Source organism: Polypterus senegalus, chromosome 3, assembly GCF_016835505.1.
Source record: "Polypterus senegalus isolate Bchr_013 chromosome 3, ASM1683550v1, whole genome shotgun sequence".
Lineage (NCBI taxonomy): Eukaryota > Metazoa > Chordata > Cladistia > Polypteriformes > Polypteridae > Polypterus > Polypterus senegalus.
Genome location: NC_053156.1, coordinates 41,372,422 through 41,386,608, shown reverse-complemented (window position 1 = coordinate 41,386,608; position 14,187 = coordinate 41,372,422).

Sequence of the window (14,187 nt, the reverse complement as noted above, 5' to 3'; positions counted from 1 at the left end):
TTAAGTGGTTCCAGGGTAGGCGGAAACCCTCCATAATGATGCATTGAGTAAGTACATTTAAGAAATGAATGGATTTTTAATTAAATAATCATCTGTAATAATAACAGATACACCTTTCTTCTCATGATTTGATGTTTTATTAACATTCTAATATTTTGTATTGCCAAGGAAAATCTTGTTTAGTCTTATGTTTATCTGGTTTGACTTTTTTAATTAGCTTACTTGCTTTATTAAATAAATAAACAAATAGAACAATTAGAAAAAAGACCGAAATTAACAACCCAATCCAACAAGCTCCACTATTGCCTGTATAGTATGGAGCCGTGAATTTCATTCCGCTTGTGCCCTATTACTTTTGCAATGGTTTTCATTTACTGTAGATATTTATCTCATTATTTATGATCATGGTGTTGTGGTTGTACAGACTCAGTGTTCTGGATTTTAATCTGTTGTCCAGTCACTTTCTGTATAGAATTTGCTCATTCTTCATATTTCTGTATGGGTTTTTCTTTAGATATTCCGTCTGCAGGTTAACTTAATGTATTATGCCAAAATGATCCATAGTTAGTGTGTGCTTTTTGAAGATGATGTTAATAATAATAATATAATATATAGTGTAACAGCATTTTTTCACTTAAGAAACATAGCTAAAGTTAGACCTCTTATATCATTGAAAGATGCTGAGAAATTAGTTAACGCTTTTGTTTTCAGTCGACTAGATTACTGTAACACACTCCTCTCAGAACTACCCAAAAAGACATAAATCACTGCAACTAGTGCAGAATGCAGCTGCTAGAATCCTAACTAGGAAAAGAAAATCCAAGCACATTTTCTCCAGTTTTGATGTCACTACACTGGTTGCCTGTGTCATTCAGGATTGACTTTAAAATACTGCTTATGGTTTATAAAGCCTTAAATAATCTCGCTCCATCTTATATATCGGAATGTCTGACACGTTATATTCCAAACCGTAACCTTAGATCTTCAAATGAGTGTCTCCTTATAATTCCAAAAGCTAAACTTAAAAGAAGTGGTGAGGCGGCCTTCTGCTGTTATGCACCTAAAATCTGGAATAGCCTGCCAATAGGAATTCGCCAGGCAAATACAGTAGAGCACTTTAAAACACTGCTGAAAACACATTACTTTAACATGGCCTTTTATAACTTCACTTTAACTTAATACTGATACTCTGTATGTTCAATTCTTCATAATAATTATTCACAGTGGCTCCAAAATCAATACTGACCCCAACTCTCTCTTCTGTTTCTTTTTCCAGTTTCTTTGTGGTGGCGGCCTGCGCCACCACCACCTACTCAAAGCATCATGATGCACCAACATTGATGGACTGAAAGCCAGAAGTCTACGTGACCATCATCATCAGGTCCTTCCATGAAAACCCTAAATACAAAGAGGACTGTTTTACTTATGTTAGGTAGATTTTACAGAGGGGACTGGGCGGTCTCTTGGTCTGGAACCCCTACAGATTAAATTTTTTTCTCCAGCCTTTGGAGTTTTTTTTGTTTTTCTGTCCACCCTGGCCATCGGACCTTACTCTTATTCTATGTTAATTAATGTTGACTTATGTTTATCTTTTATTGTGTCTTCTATTTTTCTATTCATTTTGTAAAGCACTTTGAGCTACATTTTTTTTGTATGAATATGTGCTATATAAATAAATGTTGATTGATTGATTGATTGATTGATTGATTGATTGATAATGATAAATTTTATTTGTATTGCACTTTATATTTTAGCAATCTCAAAGTGCTACAGAGTCAAAGATAAGAGTCTATAAAAATACTTTAACAAAAAGTATTTTGTAAACAGATGAGTTTTTAGGTTTCATTTAAAAACATCAGTCGACTGTGGGGCTCTCAGGTAATCAGGGAGGGCATTCCAAAGCTTCAGCGCCACAGATGAAAAAAGCCCTGTCACCCATGCTGCTGAGCTTAGTTCTGGGGACTTGGAGGGTGTTTATGTGTACAGAGTGGAGGGTACGTGAGGAAGTATAAGGAGTGAGAAGTTCCTGTAGGTAAAGACGGGCATATCCATAAATGCACTGATGGGTGAGAAGGGAGATCTTGTACTCTGTTCTGAGCTGGACAGGGAGCCAATGAAGAGTTTTCAGGATGGGGGTGATGTGATCTTGCTTTCGCATCCTCATCAGGATCCTGGCAGCGCAGTTCTGAATATACTGAAGTCTCTGGATACTCTTACCAGGAATCCCAATGAGGAGCGCATTACAGTAATCCAGCCTGGAAGAGACAAAGGCATGGACAAGCTTCTCTGCATCTACCAGGGTGAGTGTTGGGTGTAGTTTGGCAATGTTCTTGAGGTGGTGGAAAGATGACTTACAGAGGTGTTTGATGTGGGTGTCAAAGGTGAGTTGTGAGTCCATTTTAACACCCAAAATGGTAACAGATGTGGAAAGAGGGATATTTTGACCAGAGAAAGTGATACTGGTGATAGTAGAAGAACGGAGATGGTACAACTAAGATGGCTTCTGTTTTTGAACTGTTCAGCTGAAGGAAGTTGAGCCTCATCCAAGCCTCTATCTATATATTGCGCTGCCCAAGGTGACATACTCAGTTCTGCCAGTCAGGTATGATGTGAACCAGTTGTAAGCATTTCCTGAGAGGCCAATAGTGTATTGCAGGCGGTGAAGGAGGATGTTATGGTCTATTGTGTCAAAAGCAGCTGCCAGATCAAGGAGAATGAGTAGAGAAGAAGAACCAGTATCTGCTGTCATCAGAATGTAGTCCTGTTTGCTTCACCAGGCCGTGATCTTCAGCTCTCTCTGAATCGGTTTGCAGCTGAGTGTGAAGTGTCTTGGATGGGAATCAGCACCTCCAAAACCGAGACTATGGTCCTCAGCCGGAAAAGGGTGGAGTGCCCTCTCAGGGTTGGGAGCGAGATCCTGCCCCAAGTGGAGGAGTTCAAGTATCTCGGGGTATTGTTCACAAGTGAGGGAAGAATGGACCTTGAGATCGACAGGCGGATCGATGCGGCATCCACAGTGATGCAGGCTCTGCATCGGTCTGTCGTGGTGAAAACAGAGCTGAGCCGTAAGGCAAAGCTCTCGATTTATCAGTCAATCTACGTTCCTACCCTCACCTATGGTCATGAGCTATGGGTAGTGACCAAAAGAACAAGATCACAAATACAAGCGGCTGAAATGAGTTTCCTCCGCAGGGTGTCTGGGCTTTCCCTTAAAGATAGGATGAGAAGCTCAGTCATCCGGGAGGGGCTCAGAGTAGAGCCGCTGCTCCTCCACATCGAGAGGAGTCAGATGAGGTGGCTCGGGCATCTGGGCATCACTGTTCAAGTTGCTGCCCCCACGACCCCACCTCAGATAAGCGGAAGAGTATGGATGGATGAATGGATGGATGGGTAGTGTGTGTAGTGACCACTCCAAGGTTAGTTCTTGCCTTGCACATGATGCTGCCAGTAACTATGATATGTAAAGTGCAAAAAGATTATGGGGTTCAGGATCTGCAGCAGCATGCAATTTAAACACAACAGCTGTGTTTCCATACATGGCAAATACAATGGGCTTAGGACTCCACCAAGGCTTTATCTAGAATTGTCTTGGTGATCTTCTCAAACTGTTCCATTTATGAATTTCTGTCATTTGTAGTTGATTCCCTCCTTGAACAAGATCAGCTTGCAACCAAGTGTGACCCAGGGATGATAAGAATAAGCACCTCCCAATCTGAGGTGTTGGTCTACTCCTGGAAAATATTGGCTTGTTCTCTATAGGTGAGCAAGGACAGTCGCTCCAGGTGGAGATATGTAAGTACCTCAGAGTTGGGTTCACAAGGGTGATTGTAGATTTGAGCAATAGATTTTGTAGCAGCAGCAAATAGCACATGTTGTACTGGATAATGGTGGCAAAACAAGAGATAAACTTTCAGACAGAGCTTTCAGTTTACCAGTAAATTCCCATCCTAATCATTCATCTCACCAACTGTACAATCACAACCCACAGGTGTGACTGAAAAAGTAGAATTGTGAGTATAAGCAGCCAACAAGAGGTCCCCATGTTAATTTTCTGGATTCAAACTCTTAAATTAAAAGGAGACTGATAAAAAGTTTATTTTCACAGCATTATCTCACTGACCTTGATATAATTAGTGCATCACTTTTATATTTTTGACCTGTTGGTTTTATTACTGAGTTCTGAGAGACAACCCATATTAATGATTGAGCTTACCTTAAGGTGTAAGTATGTCAACCTCAGTTCCTGTAGAATCACATATAACATATTATGCAAAATTTATGGTGCAAGACACTATTTAATTAAAACAAAAGTTCATCTAACAGCAGAGAATAGCTTCTAATTAAAAATTGGTTCAAGCAAAAACCTGTAGAACCTGCAGCTCTCTAAAGAAAGGTTTTAAGACTCCTTATTTAGTCCAAGTAACACCCAATTTTACCATAACAGCAGGTATGTTATTTCTGCATAATGGCAGCATGACAAAAAAATCCCCCCATCATTCTATCTCTGTTTCCTTCTTTCTGTGCTGTAGATAGGCATAGAGAACAAGTGCACTTGGCACCAAATGCAAATTAATGACAATGCTATGGATAAGCTGGCACAAAAATATGAGCAGCAGATCTGCTGATGAATGCTCATTGTGAATCACAAGAATTATACTGTAGCTGTGTTTGTGACATTCATGAAGCCCATTGCCTTTAATCCAGATAAACAGTTCCACTCTGAAATGGCAAAAGGGTTTATAACTGGACAATTTTGGCATAACAATCCAAATATTCAGAATCTGGAAGAATGCAAGATCATTGGAGGCAATTTGTAACTTAACAACTTAGCAACAGAGTCAAAGACACCAAAAGCAATAAGGTGTAGTCTTTCTCTAATACAAGGGCAGTTTGTGAACAGTCAGTCATTATCCAACCCGCTATATCTTAACACAGGGTCACGGGGGTCTGCTGGAGCCAATCCCAGCCAGCACAGGGCACAAGGCAGAAACAAATCCAGGGTTGGCGCCAGCCCACTGCAGGACACACACACACCAAGCACACACTAGGGGCAATTTAGGATCGCCAATGCACCTAACCTGCATGTCTTTGGACTGTGGGAGGAAACCCACGCAGACACGGGGTGAACATGCAAACTCCATGCAGGGAGGACCCAGGAAGCAAAACCAGGTCTCCTTACTGCGGGGCAGCAGCGCTACCACTGTGCCACCGTGCCGCCCAGTTTGTGAACAATGAAAACAAAATACATAGTTCATTAGGAAATGTAAGCACACACTTTAACTTTTTATAGTGCCATCATAAGAAAGGTGTGTCTACATATTCCACTATGTGTTTGTTTTTTATTTTTTGTTACCTGTTAAAAACTGCACAGTTGTTAAGGCTATTGCACCACAATTTTAGAGGTCCGAAATTAAAAATGTGCTCTCTCTGAATGCTTCTGTCTTTCTCTCATCTAAAGACATGCTGATTAGCATAGTAACTGGTATAAGTGAGGGTGGCGCAGTGGGTAGCGCTGCTGCCTCGCAGTTAGGAGACCCGGTTTCACATCCTAAGTCCTCCGTGCATGGAGTTGGCATGTTCACCCCGTGTCTGCATGGGTTTCCTGGGAACACAATGAAAAACAACACATGCAAGAAGGGCATCTAAAGTATTGGGATATCTGCCCAAAATCCATCTGGCTTACTATCAGCTGAGAAGATCAGGATTTGTTTTTTGATTGTAAAGGCAAATAAACTTTTATATTCTTAATATTGAAGAATGCCCTTTCTTCACTATTGCACTTCCTTTAATAGCTTAATCAACATCTAAAACTTTTGGAAAAACAAACCAGCAAGTCCCATACTTGCATATACTTACATATTTGCTTTACAGTAATACTGCTTGATTATTGCTTATTTGAATATAATAAAAGTATTCTTTAGAAGAATGCAAATCACCAATTATTCAAAGCTGTGTGTTGCAATTTTATGGCGAGGTCTTCAATTATATCTTGTGGCATGATGGAAGTATTTTTTTTTTTTTAACAAATCTTTCCTTTTATCCAGCCATTGTTGGGATACATTTAATCCAGTTTTAGGCTCCAGCATCAGACTACAAAACAGTAAGGTATACAAATGTTACTTCTAAAATGGTAAATGCTTCTCTGAAGTTCAAGGACATGTTTAGTGTCAGATATGTAGTATAATAAATAATAAATTGACAGCTGTAGCTCTTAAATTGTAAGTAGTGTAAGTGATACAATTGTACAAAGAAAGAAGGACAGCGACAAAAGGTGATGTGCAAAACATATATAAACAGAATTAAGCAGAAAATACAAAATAAAGGAAAGCAAATTTCGTGACATAAGGTACATTTCAATGTGTGTTATACAGTGTTATAATTTGATATACAGTGCCTATAAAGAGCATTCAGCCCTTTGGAGGTTTTCACATTTTATTATTATACATCATTGTATTACAATAGATTTTTTTTTTTTTTACACTGATAAGCGTAATAGATTCTTTAGTGAAAACACACCTGTAAAGTAGTTTAAATTATAAAGTACAAAATAACTGAAAAAGTATTCCTCCCCTTTAATATGACACACCTAAATTATCACTAGTGTAGACAATTGGTTTTAGAAGTCACAGAATTTGCTCAATTGAGATCTTTTCTCTGGGGTTTCAATTGATTGTAATATAAATGCATCATATCTTGAAGGTCCAATTTGTGACGAGTCAGTACGGTGGGCTAATGTAGATAATGATGACAAAAGCACAGTAATTCAGCTCTGTGAAAGGTGATGGAAAATCACAAGTCAGGAGATGGGGGCACATAAACATCCATGTCACTAAATATTCATGGAGTCCAATTAAATCAAACATTAAAAAACAGGAAGAGTGTGGCACAGCTGTAAATCTGCATCATAAATTGACTGATCAGGCAAGAAGAAGTTTAGTGCAAGAGGTCCAAGAGACCAATGAGAACTCAAAAAGAGTTGCAAGCTACAGTGGTTCACCTTGGAGAGGCTTTACAGACAACAACTGTTGCCCAGATGTTTCACCAGTCACAACATTATGAGAGAAAGACAAAGAGAAAGCCACTGTTTAAAAAAAATGCACATGATACTTCAGCTAGAGTTTGTTGGGTTACATTTGATACTCTAAAGTCAATTGGGAGAAGGTTCTGTGGTCTTCTGAGACCAAAATTAACTTATTTGGCCATCAGAATAAAAACACCATATTTGGCATAATCATAACACTGCTCATGATCAAAATCACACCTACCACCTGTGAAATATGGCAGTGGCAGCATCATGTTGTGGGGATGCTTCTCAGCAGCAGGCCCTTGAAAGCTCGTGAGGGGAAAATTTGATAAAGTCAGCAAGAAACTTGTGCCTTAGGAGATTTCTTTTTCATGAAGACAATAAGCCAAAGCTACACAGGAATGATTTAAAACAAGTGGCTGAGTCAGAGTCCAGATCTTAGTCCAACTGAGAATTTGTAACTGGACTGGATAAAGGCTGTTCACTTAACGATTCCCATACAGCCTGTCCAAGCAAAATGGAAAAGAATGGAGAATGAAGGGAGACAAATGTGTCCACATACAGTATGTAAAGCTGACAGAGACCAGTGCACACAGACTTTAGGCTTTCATGGCTTCCAAAGGTGCATCTATTGACTTCAAATGGTTGAATACTTACGAGATCAGTTATTATGTGTTTAATATTTGTAATTAATTTAGTTCACTTTGTAGAGATCTCTTTTCACTTAAAGAGTATTTTTCTCCTTATCAATGTCAAGAATGGCAAATTACAGTAAATCCACTGTGATTCAATTTTGTATAACAATAACGTGAAAACCTCCAAGGGGATGAACTCATTTTATAGACACTGTAGAGACAGGGCACCTTAAGGGTTCAGAATTGAGGTGAAAGGGGCTTGGAAATGAACAACTGGATAGTTTCAGGGGTTACATCTTTCTCCAAGTGTCCAAGTGGTAGTCTGGACCCAAATGATCGAGTACCATTTTCCAGATGGTAGAGGATTGTGCGTTGATGATGCTTAGAGCTCTTTTTGTCATAAATATTGTTGGAGAATCAGACATTGCTAAATAAAATGGTTGGTGAAGAATGTCCACTGCATTTGGTCTTGTTTGCAATCCAGCCTGGTTACCACATTTCCATTTTCATACACATCAATAACACTATTTGGCTTGTTTACCACTTTTAGGTGAATCACAATTTCCAGACCTTGTTGCCAAAGAGTGTGCAAACTGATGCAGTCATCTTTCAGACTAAGATACAGTACTGCAGACTCATATTTCTTTTCAGAATCATTTGGTAATGGCTGAAGAATTTTGTCCCCAACCTTTCAGCATAACTCATACACCTTTAGTATGGAAATGGAAATGACTAATACTCCTAGGTCCTTCTCATAAGGGGTTCTTTCATGTGTTAGACACCCTATTGTGTATTCAGATCTAACATTTTAATTTCTACTTGTGCTATCTTAAATTTACTCACATTAGATTTCATCTGCCACAAATATGCCCAAATCTAAGTTCTATCAAGGTCCATCTGTAATAATTTGGCTGATTCTAAATTTGCCATTTTACCTAGTTTAACATCATCTGCAAAACTAACCTGATTATTACTTATATTCTTATTCTTTGAGTACTTTATAGTAAAAAGGGCAGCGTTCCCACCACTGATCCCTGATGGACATCACCTGTAAAAGCACAAAATTTGTAATAAAATCTTCCATGGACCGTACCTCTTTGTCAGATTTTTACCCACTTAAACTCTGTTCCCTGTGCTCCCATTTCTTTTTGTTTGATCACATTTATTATTAGTATTATTATCTGTTGTAAAGGATGGACTGGTAGCAACCACAACTGATGAACTAATGGGGTAATGCAGGACAGAAGTCGGTCTATAAGATGCCCTGGTGGGAGTATGGAAACACAGACAGTCAGTGCTATGTCCAAATTTAGGAACTCTCCAGGTATTAGTTACTACTTTTGTAGAAAATAATACAGCCCAACTCTCTCGGGGCAGGAAGGAGAAGAAAAAAAAGGATATCATAATTTATATATGTCTTCCTTTCTCCTTTCGTGGGGTCCAGCGGCTGTGGGGCATCTGTTGGTGATGAAAGATTCATGGATCCTGACTTTGCTGACGATGCTGTGATCTTCACGGAATCAGTGGAGGCTCTGCTCGGGGCGCTCAAGAGACTGAACGAGGAGTCTGAGTGTCTGGGCTTGCGAGTGTCCTGGGTCAAAACCAAGATCCAGGGGCCTCGTGTATAATGCCGTGCGTAGAATTCACACTATAACATGACGTAAGCACAAAAGCCAAAATGTGCTTACGCACAGAAAATTCCAGATGCAAGAATCTGTGCGTACTCCAACTTCCGCGTTCTTCCTCTACATAAATCCCGATCAGCATGAAAGCTAACGCACGTGCACGCGCCTTCTGTCCTGCCCCGTCTCCTCCCAGAATTATGCCTCTTTGAATATGCAAATCAATATTAATAGACCTTAAGCACAGCGTTCTGTGAAAAGGCAATGGCAAACCTAACTTCCAGTTTTATTACTGGGCGGCAAATATACAGTCGATAAGAACCTGGACACAAATAGAAGAACATACACAGGCATGGACCGCAATAGAAGTAAAATCCTGCAGTACTTCTTTGTATTCCTTGCTTTGTGCTCCAATAAACACACGTTATCGGCAATACACTAATAACCCAATTGTGCTCCACTCACTTAGAATCTGGAACCAATGTAGAAAGCATTTTAAGACGGAGAAGCTTCTTTCTGTGGCACCCCTGCAAAAGAACCACCTCTTTCAACCCTCACAAACATATGCAGTTTTTAATATCTGGAAAAATTTGGAATTAACTTGCTTAGAGACCTTTATATAGACAACGTCTTTGCATCCTATGAACAATTACGTTCCAAATTTAACATTCCAGCTACAAATTTCTTTCACTATCTTCAAATCAGGAACTTTGTTAAACAGAACCTTCCAGATTTTCCTCATCTTGCACCCTCATCCACGCTGGAAAAATTATTGCTCAATTTCAAGGAGTTAGACTCCATCTCTACAATATATAAAATCCTTTTACAATCCCTTCCTTTCAAAGATCCAAGAGGACACTGGGAAAATGACCTCTCAATTAATATATCAGAAAAGGAGTGGAAAGTAGCAATGCAGAGAATTCACTCAAGCTCCATATGCGCAAAGCATACAATTATACAACTCAAAATTATATATCGAGCACATCTGTCTCGACTAAAACTCTCAAAATGTTTCCAGGGCATGATCCAACCTGCGAACGTTGCAACCAAGCCCCAGCCTCACTAGGTCACATGTTCTGGGCCTGCTCCAAATTAACATTATTCTGGACAAAATTTTAATTACCTCTCAGACAGTCTTGGACTCACAATCCCTCCTAACCCATTAACAGCTGTGTTTGGGGTTCTTCCAGAGGGTCTTAAAGTGGAGAAAGACAAACAAACTGTGATTGCATTCACTACACTGTTGGCATGCAGACTTATTCTGATAAACTGGAAGAACCCAAACTCTCCTCTTTTAAGTCAGTGGGAAACTGATGTGTTATATTATTTAAAATTGGAAAAAATCAAATACTCAGTTAGAGGATCTGTGCAGACTTTTTTCAAAACATGGCAGGATCTAATCAGTAATATTTTGAAATGATTGTATAAAGCACAGAGAATTTGTTGATTTAGGTATTTTTAAAAGCTTTAAATTTTACACCGTTTGGCTTGCTCTCTCTCTCAAGGGTGGGGATCGATCTGTTCTTAGCATAATTCTTTTTTTTTTTGTAAAAACTTGATTGCTATGTATTGATTGTAATAAAATTAATAAATAAATAAATAAATAAAAAAAAAAAAAAAAAAAGAAAAGGCAATGGCAAAAGCAAGAGGGAATATATAAGAATTTCAGCGAATACCAAGTGGTGGCAAAGAAAAACGTACTATTTGTTGGTTTATACAGTGGTATAATCAACAAAAGGAAGTTGATCGAGTGACATAGCGTGTTGGAAAAACAAGCTCAAGTTCACAAAGTCGCACAGTGCCCGACATAAAAAAGAAAGAAGTTGTCACATATCAAAGTCGCTGTGAAAAGGCGAGTCGTAGCCCACCGTCTGAGTGTCATATGGAAGCTTATTAGGGTACAGAGAAAAAAAAGGCACACAGTGGGGAAAAAGCACGAAATGTCAACTTTAATCTCAAAATTTAAACTTTAATCATGTAGTTTATTTTGTCATTAAAGTAGAACAGGGGTGCCCAATGTGTCAATCGCGATTGACCAATAGATCACAAAGGTAGTGCAGGTAGATCACGTTGCATTAAAAAAAAAACGTTAGTCTATCATATATCCTCCCTATGGCATTTGCCACTTGATTGACATACAGGGCGGCCAGTCTGAGATCTCTTTTCTTCTAACACACTGGTCATCCTACACGCACGATCAAACACGCGAGCTACTGCAAAACTCCGGCTGTGATCTAGTTAGCCTTCCAATTTATATTGACTAAAGAAAAAAAAAATTTGTTTGGGGAGGGTATGGGGTGGATGTGGAATTGGAAAAGGATTTTTTTTTCTCACAATGTCAGAAAAGTGCACAATCAAAGTGCGTTTGTCTGATCTGTCAATCTATCATTGCTATGAAGTAAAATGTGGAAAGGCACTTTCAAAATATTCATAAAAACTACGAAACTGACTTCCTTCCGAAAACCGATCTGAGAAAGAGAAAGGAGAGGGAACTAAAATCGCAGTTAATTGGACAGCCGTCATTTTTCACTCAGATGAATTCAAAAACTCCTTGACTGCATTATTCAGCTCTACCTATTTATGTGAGTCAGCCTTTTCCCACATGAAGATTATTAAATCCAAATACTAAAGTGACCATAAATGTATTGAATTGTTATTGTGCCATAAAGGTTATTCAGTTATGCAAGGTACGACAACATACATTTTATGTATAAAGTATACTCAGTATATATATATATATATATATATATATATATATATATATATATATATATATATATACATTTTAATGTAGGTAGATCATTTCAACCTGGTCATTTTAAAAGTAGCTCGCAAAACCGAAAAAGTGTGGGCACCCCTGAAGTAGAACATCATAAACTTAATCTTAAAATTGTTTAATTTACTAGTTTCTCAAATTCCATCGTAACTAAAGTAGCAAGTTAAATTATTTGTTTTGTATTTGATCTTCTATGTGCTCTATGTGTGTGAAACACTATGTGCTTCTTAAACCGGCTTTCTCTACCTCCGACAGGGCACAGAATCCATTATATTCATGATATTACAGCTCTCTGAATAACTAAAATACTGAGATGTATACTTGATATCATTTTGATGATGATAGGAGTTAAAGCATGTTATTAAACATGGGAACATGGTGGTGCAGTGATTGTGCACAACCTTCGATGAAATAATTTATTGCAGCAGTACTGTCTCTTTCAAACGTACTAACCTCCAATTCCTGTCCTTCCTTTTCTTTCTCCAAATACCCTATCGCCACACAATCAGCTCTGTAATAGACGTTAAGCCACCTGTAAGCTTATAACGCTGATTCTTCAAAACGTTTAAGGAACATTGAAATATCTTCGTAGTACATGTTAAATTATTCTATCCTTCACGTCAGTCCCAGTGAAGCATATAGTGTGAGGCAGGAACAATCCGTGAACGGAGTGCCAGATCCTTCCTAGTGTAGTGACACCGTGTCCTTTAATTATTAACAATATAGATTATTTAAATAAAGTTAGAGTTTTATCTGTATAATTTAATAAACATATTTTGCTGCATTTCATCTTAAAATGATATTGTCATCATATGTAAATACGCTCTTTATAAAGTGGCTCAGGTTGTGCAATATTATAACTGTAATGCAAGTTTACAGTGAGGTGATTGTACTAATAAGTACTAACAGTTTTACAAGGAGCAGTTGATGGAGTGATTGATTGTGTTTAGAGCTCTTGGGATGAAACTGTTTCTGAACCGTGAGGTCCGTACAGTAAAGGTTTTGAAGCGTTTGCCATGTGAGAAGCAGTTCAAATAGGAAGCATGGCTGAGGCAGCATGTGCTTGATGCTGTATACCGATAATTCTCTTTCCGAACAGCTGCTCTGAGTGGTGCAGTGAGAGTAATATGGAAATAGATGATCTGCTCTGGCAACCCCTAACGGGAGCAGCTGAAAGAAGAAGAAGGTGCAGTGAGAATAAAACGCTAGAGCAGCTATGGTATTTAGAATAGTTTGACCATTCTGTGGACCATTATATTGTTACGGGTTAATTACAATCAGATGCATTAAACTAATAAACAATATGCGGTTAATTTCAGTGTATTTATAAAGCTGTGTCAGGGATGTGGATCTGAAAAAGATAAACCACACAGGAACAGTAGCATTGCTTTGGTGCTGGGTGCCACCAGTCTGCAAAACCGGGCGGAGAACTTGCATACGACAGGGTTGGAGCTACCATGGAAATGTGCGTGGCTTTACGCCAAGTTTAGGTTTTATACATCGCGATTTGAAAGTGGAAACGTTCGTACGCAACATTTCTGTACGTACACACCATTTATACATGAGGCCCCTGGTGCTTCCTGTCTTGCTATATGGTTGTGAAACATGGACACTATCCAGTGAGTTGAGACGAAGACTGGACTCCTTTGGTACTGTGTCTCTCCGGAAAATCCTTGGGTACCATTGGTTTGACTTCGTGTCGAATGAGCGGTTGCTCATGAAGTCCAGAATGAGGCACTTTACCTGCATTGTGAGGGAGCGTCAGTTACAGCACTATGGGCAAATGGCGCATTTCCCCGAGGGTGATCCAGCTCATAAGATCCTCATTGTTGGGGACCCGAGTGGCTGGACCAGGCCAAGGGGTCGCCCACATAACATTGGCTACAGCAGATAGAGGGTCATTTCCGGAGGGTGGGACTGGTCTGCGTGTCTGCCTGGGGGGTTGCCAACTGGGATCCTGAGTTGTTTTGTCGTGTAGTGGGTGCGGCAACACACTGTACCAGTGAATGCTCTCCAACTTGACTTGAGTTGATTCCTTTCACCTCATTTGTTATACAAATAACCTGTGGTTGGCTTGGCCTTTTAAGGAATTGTTGGAAGCCAGCAGCCTGAGACTGCAAGGTGGAGCTC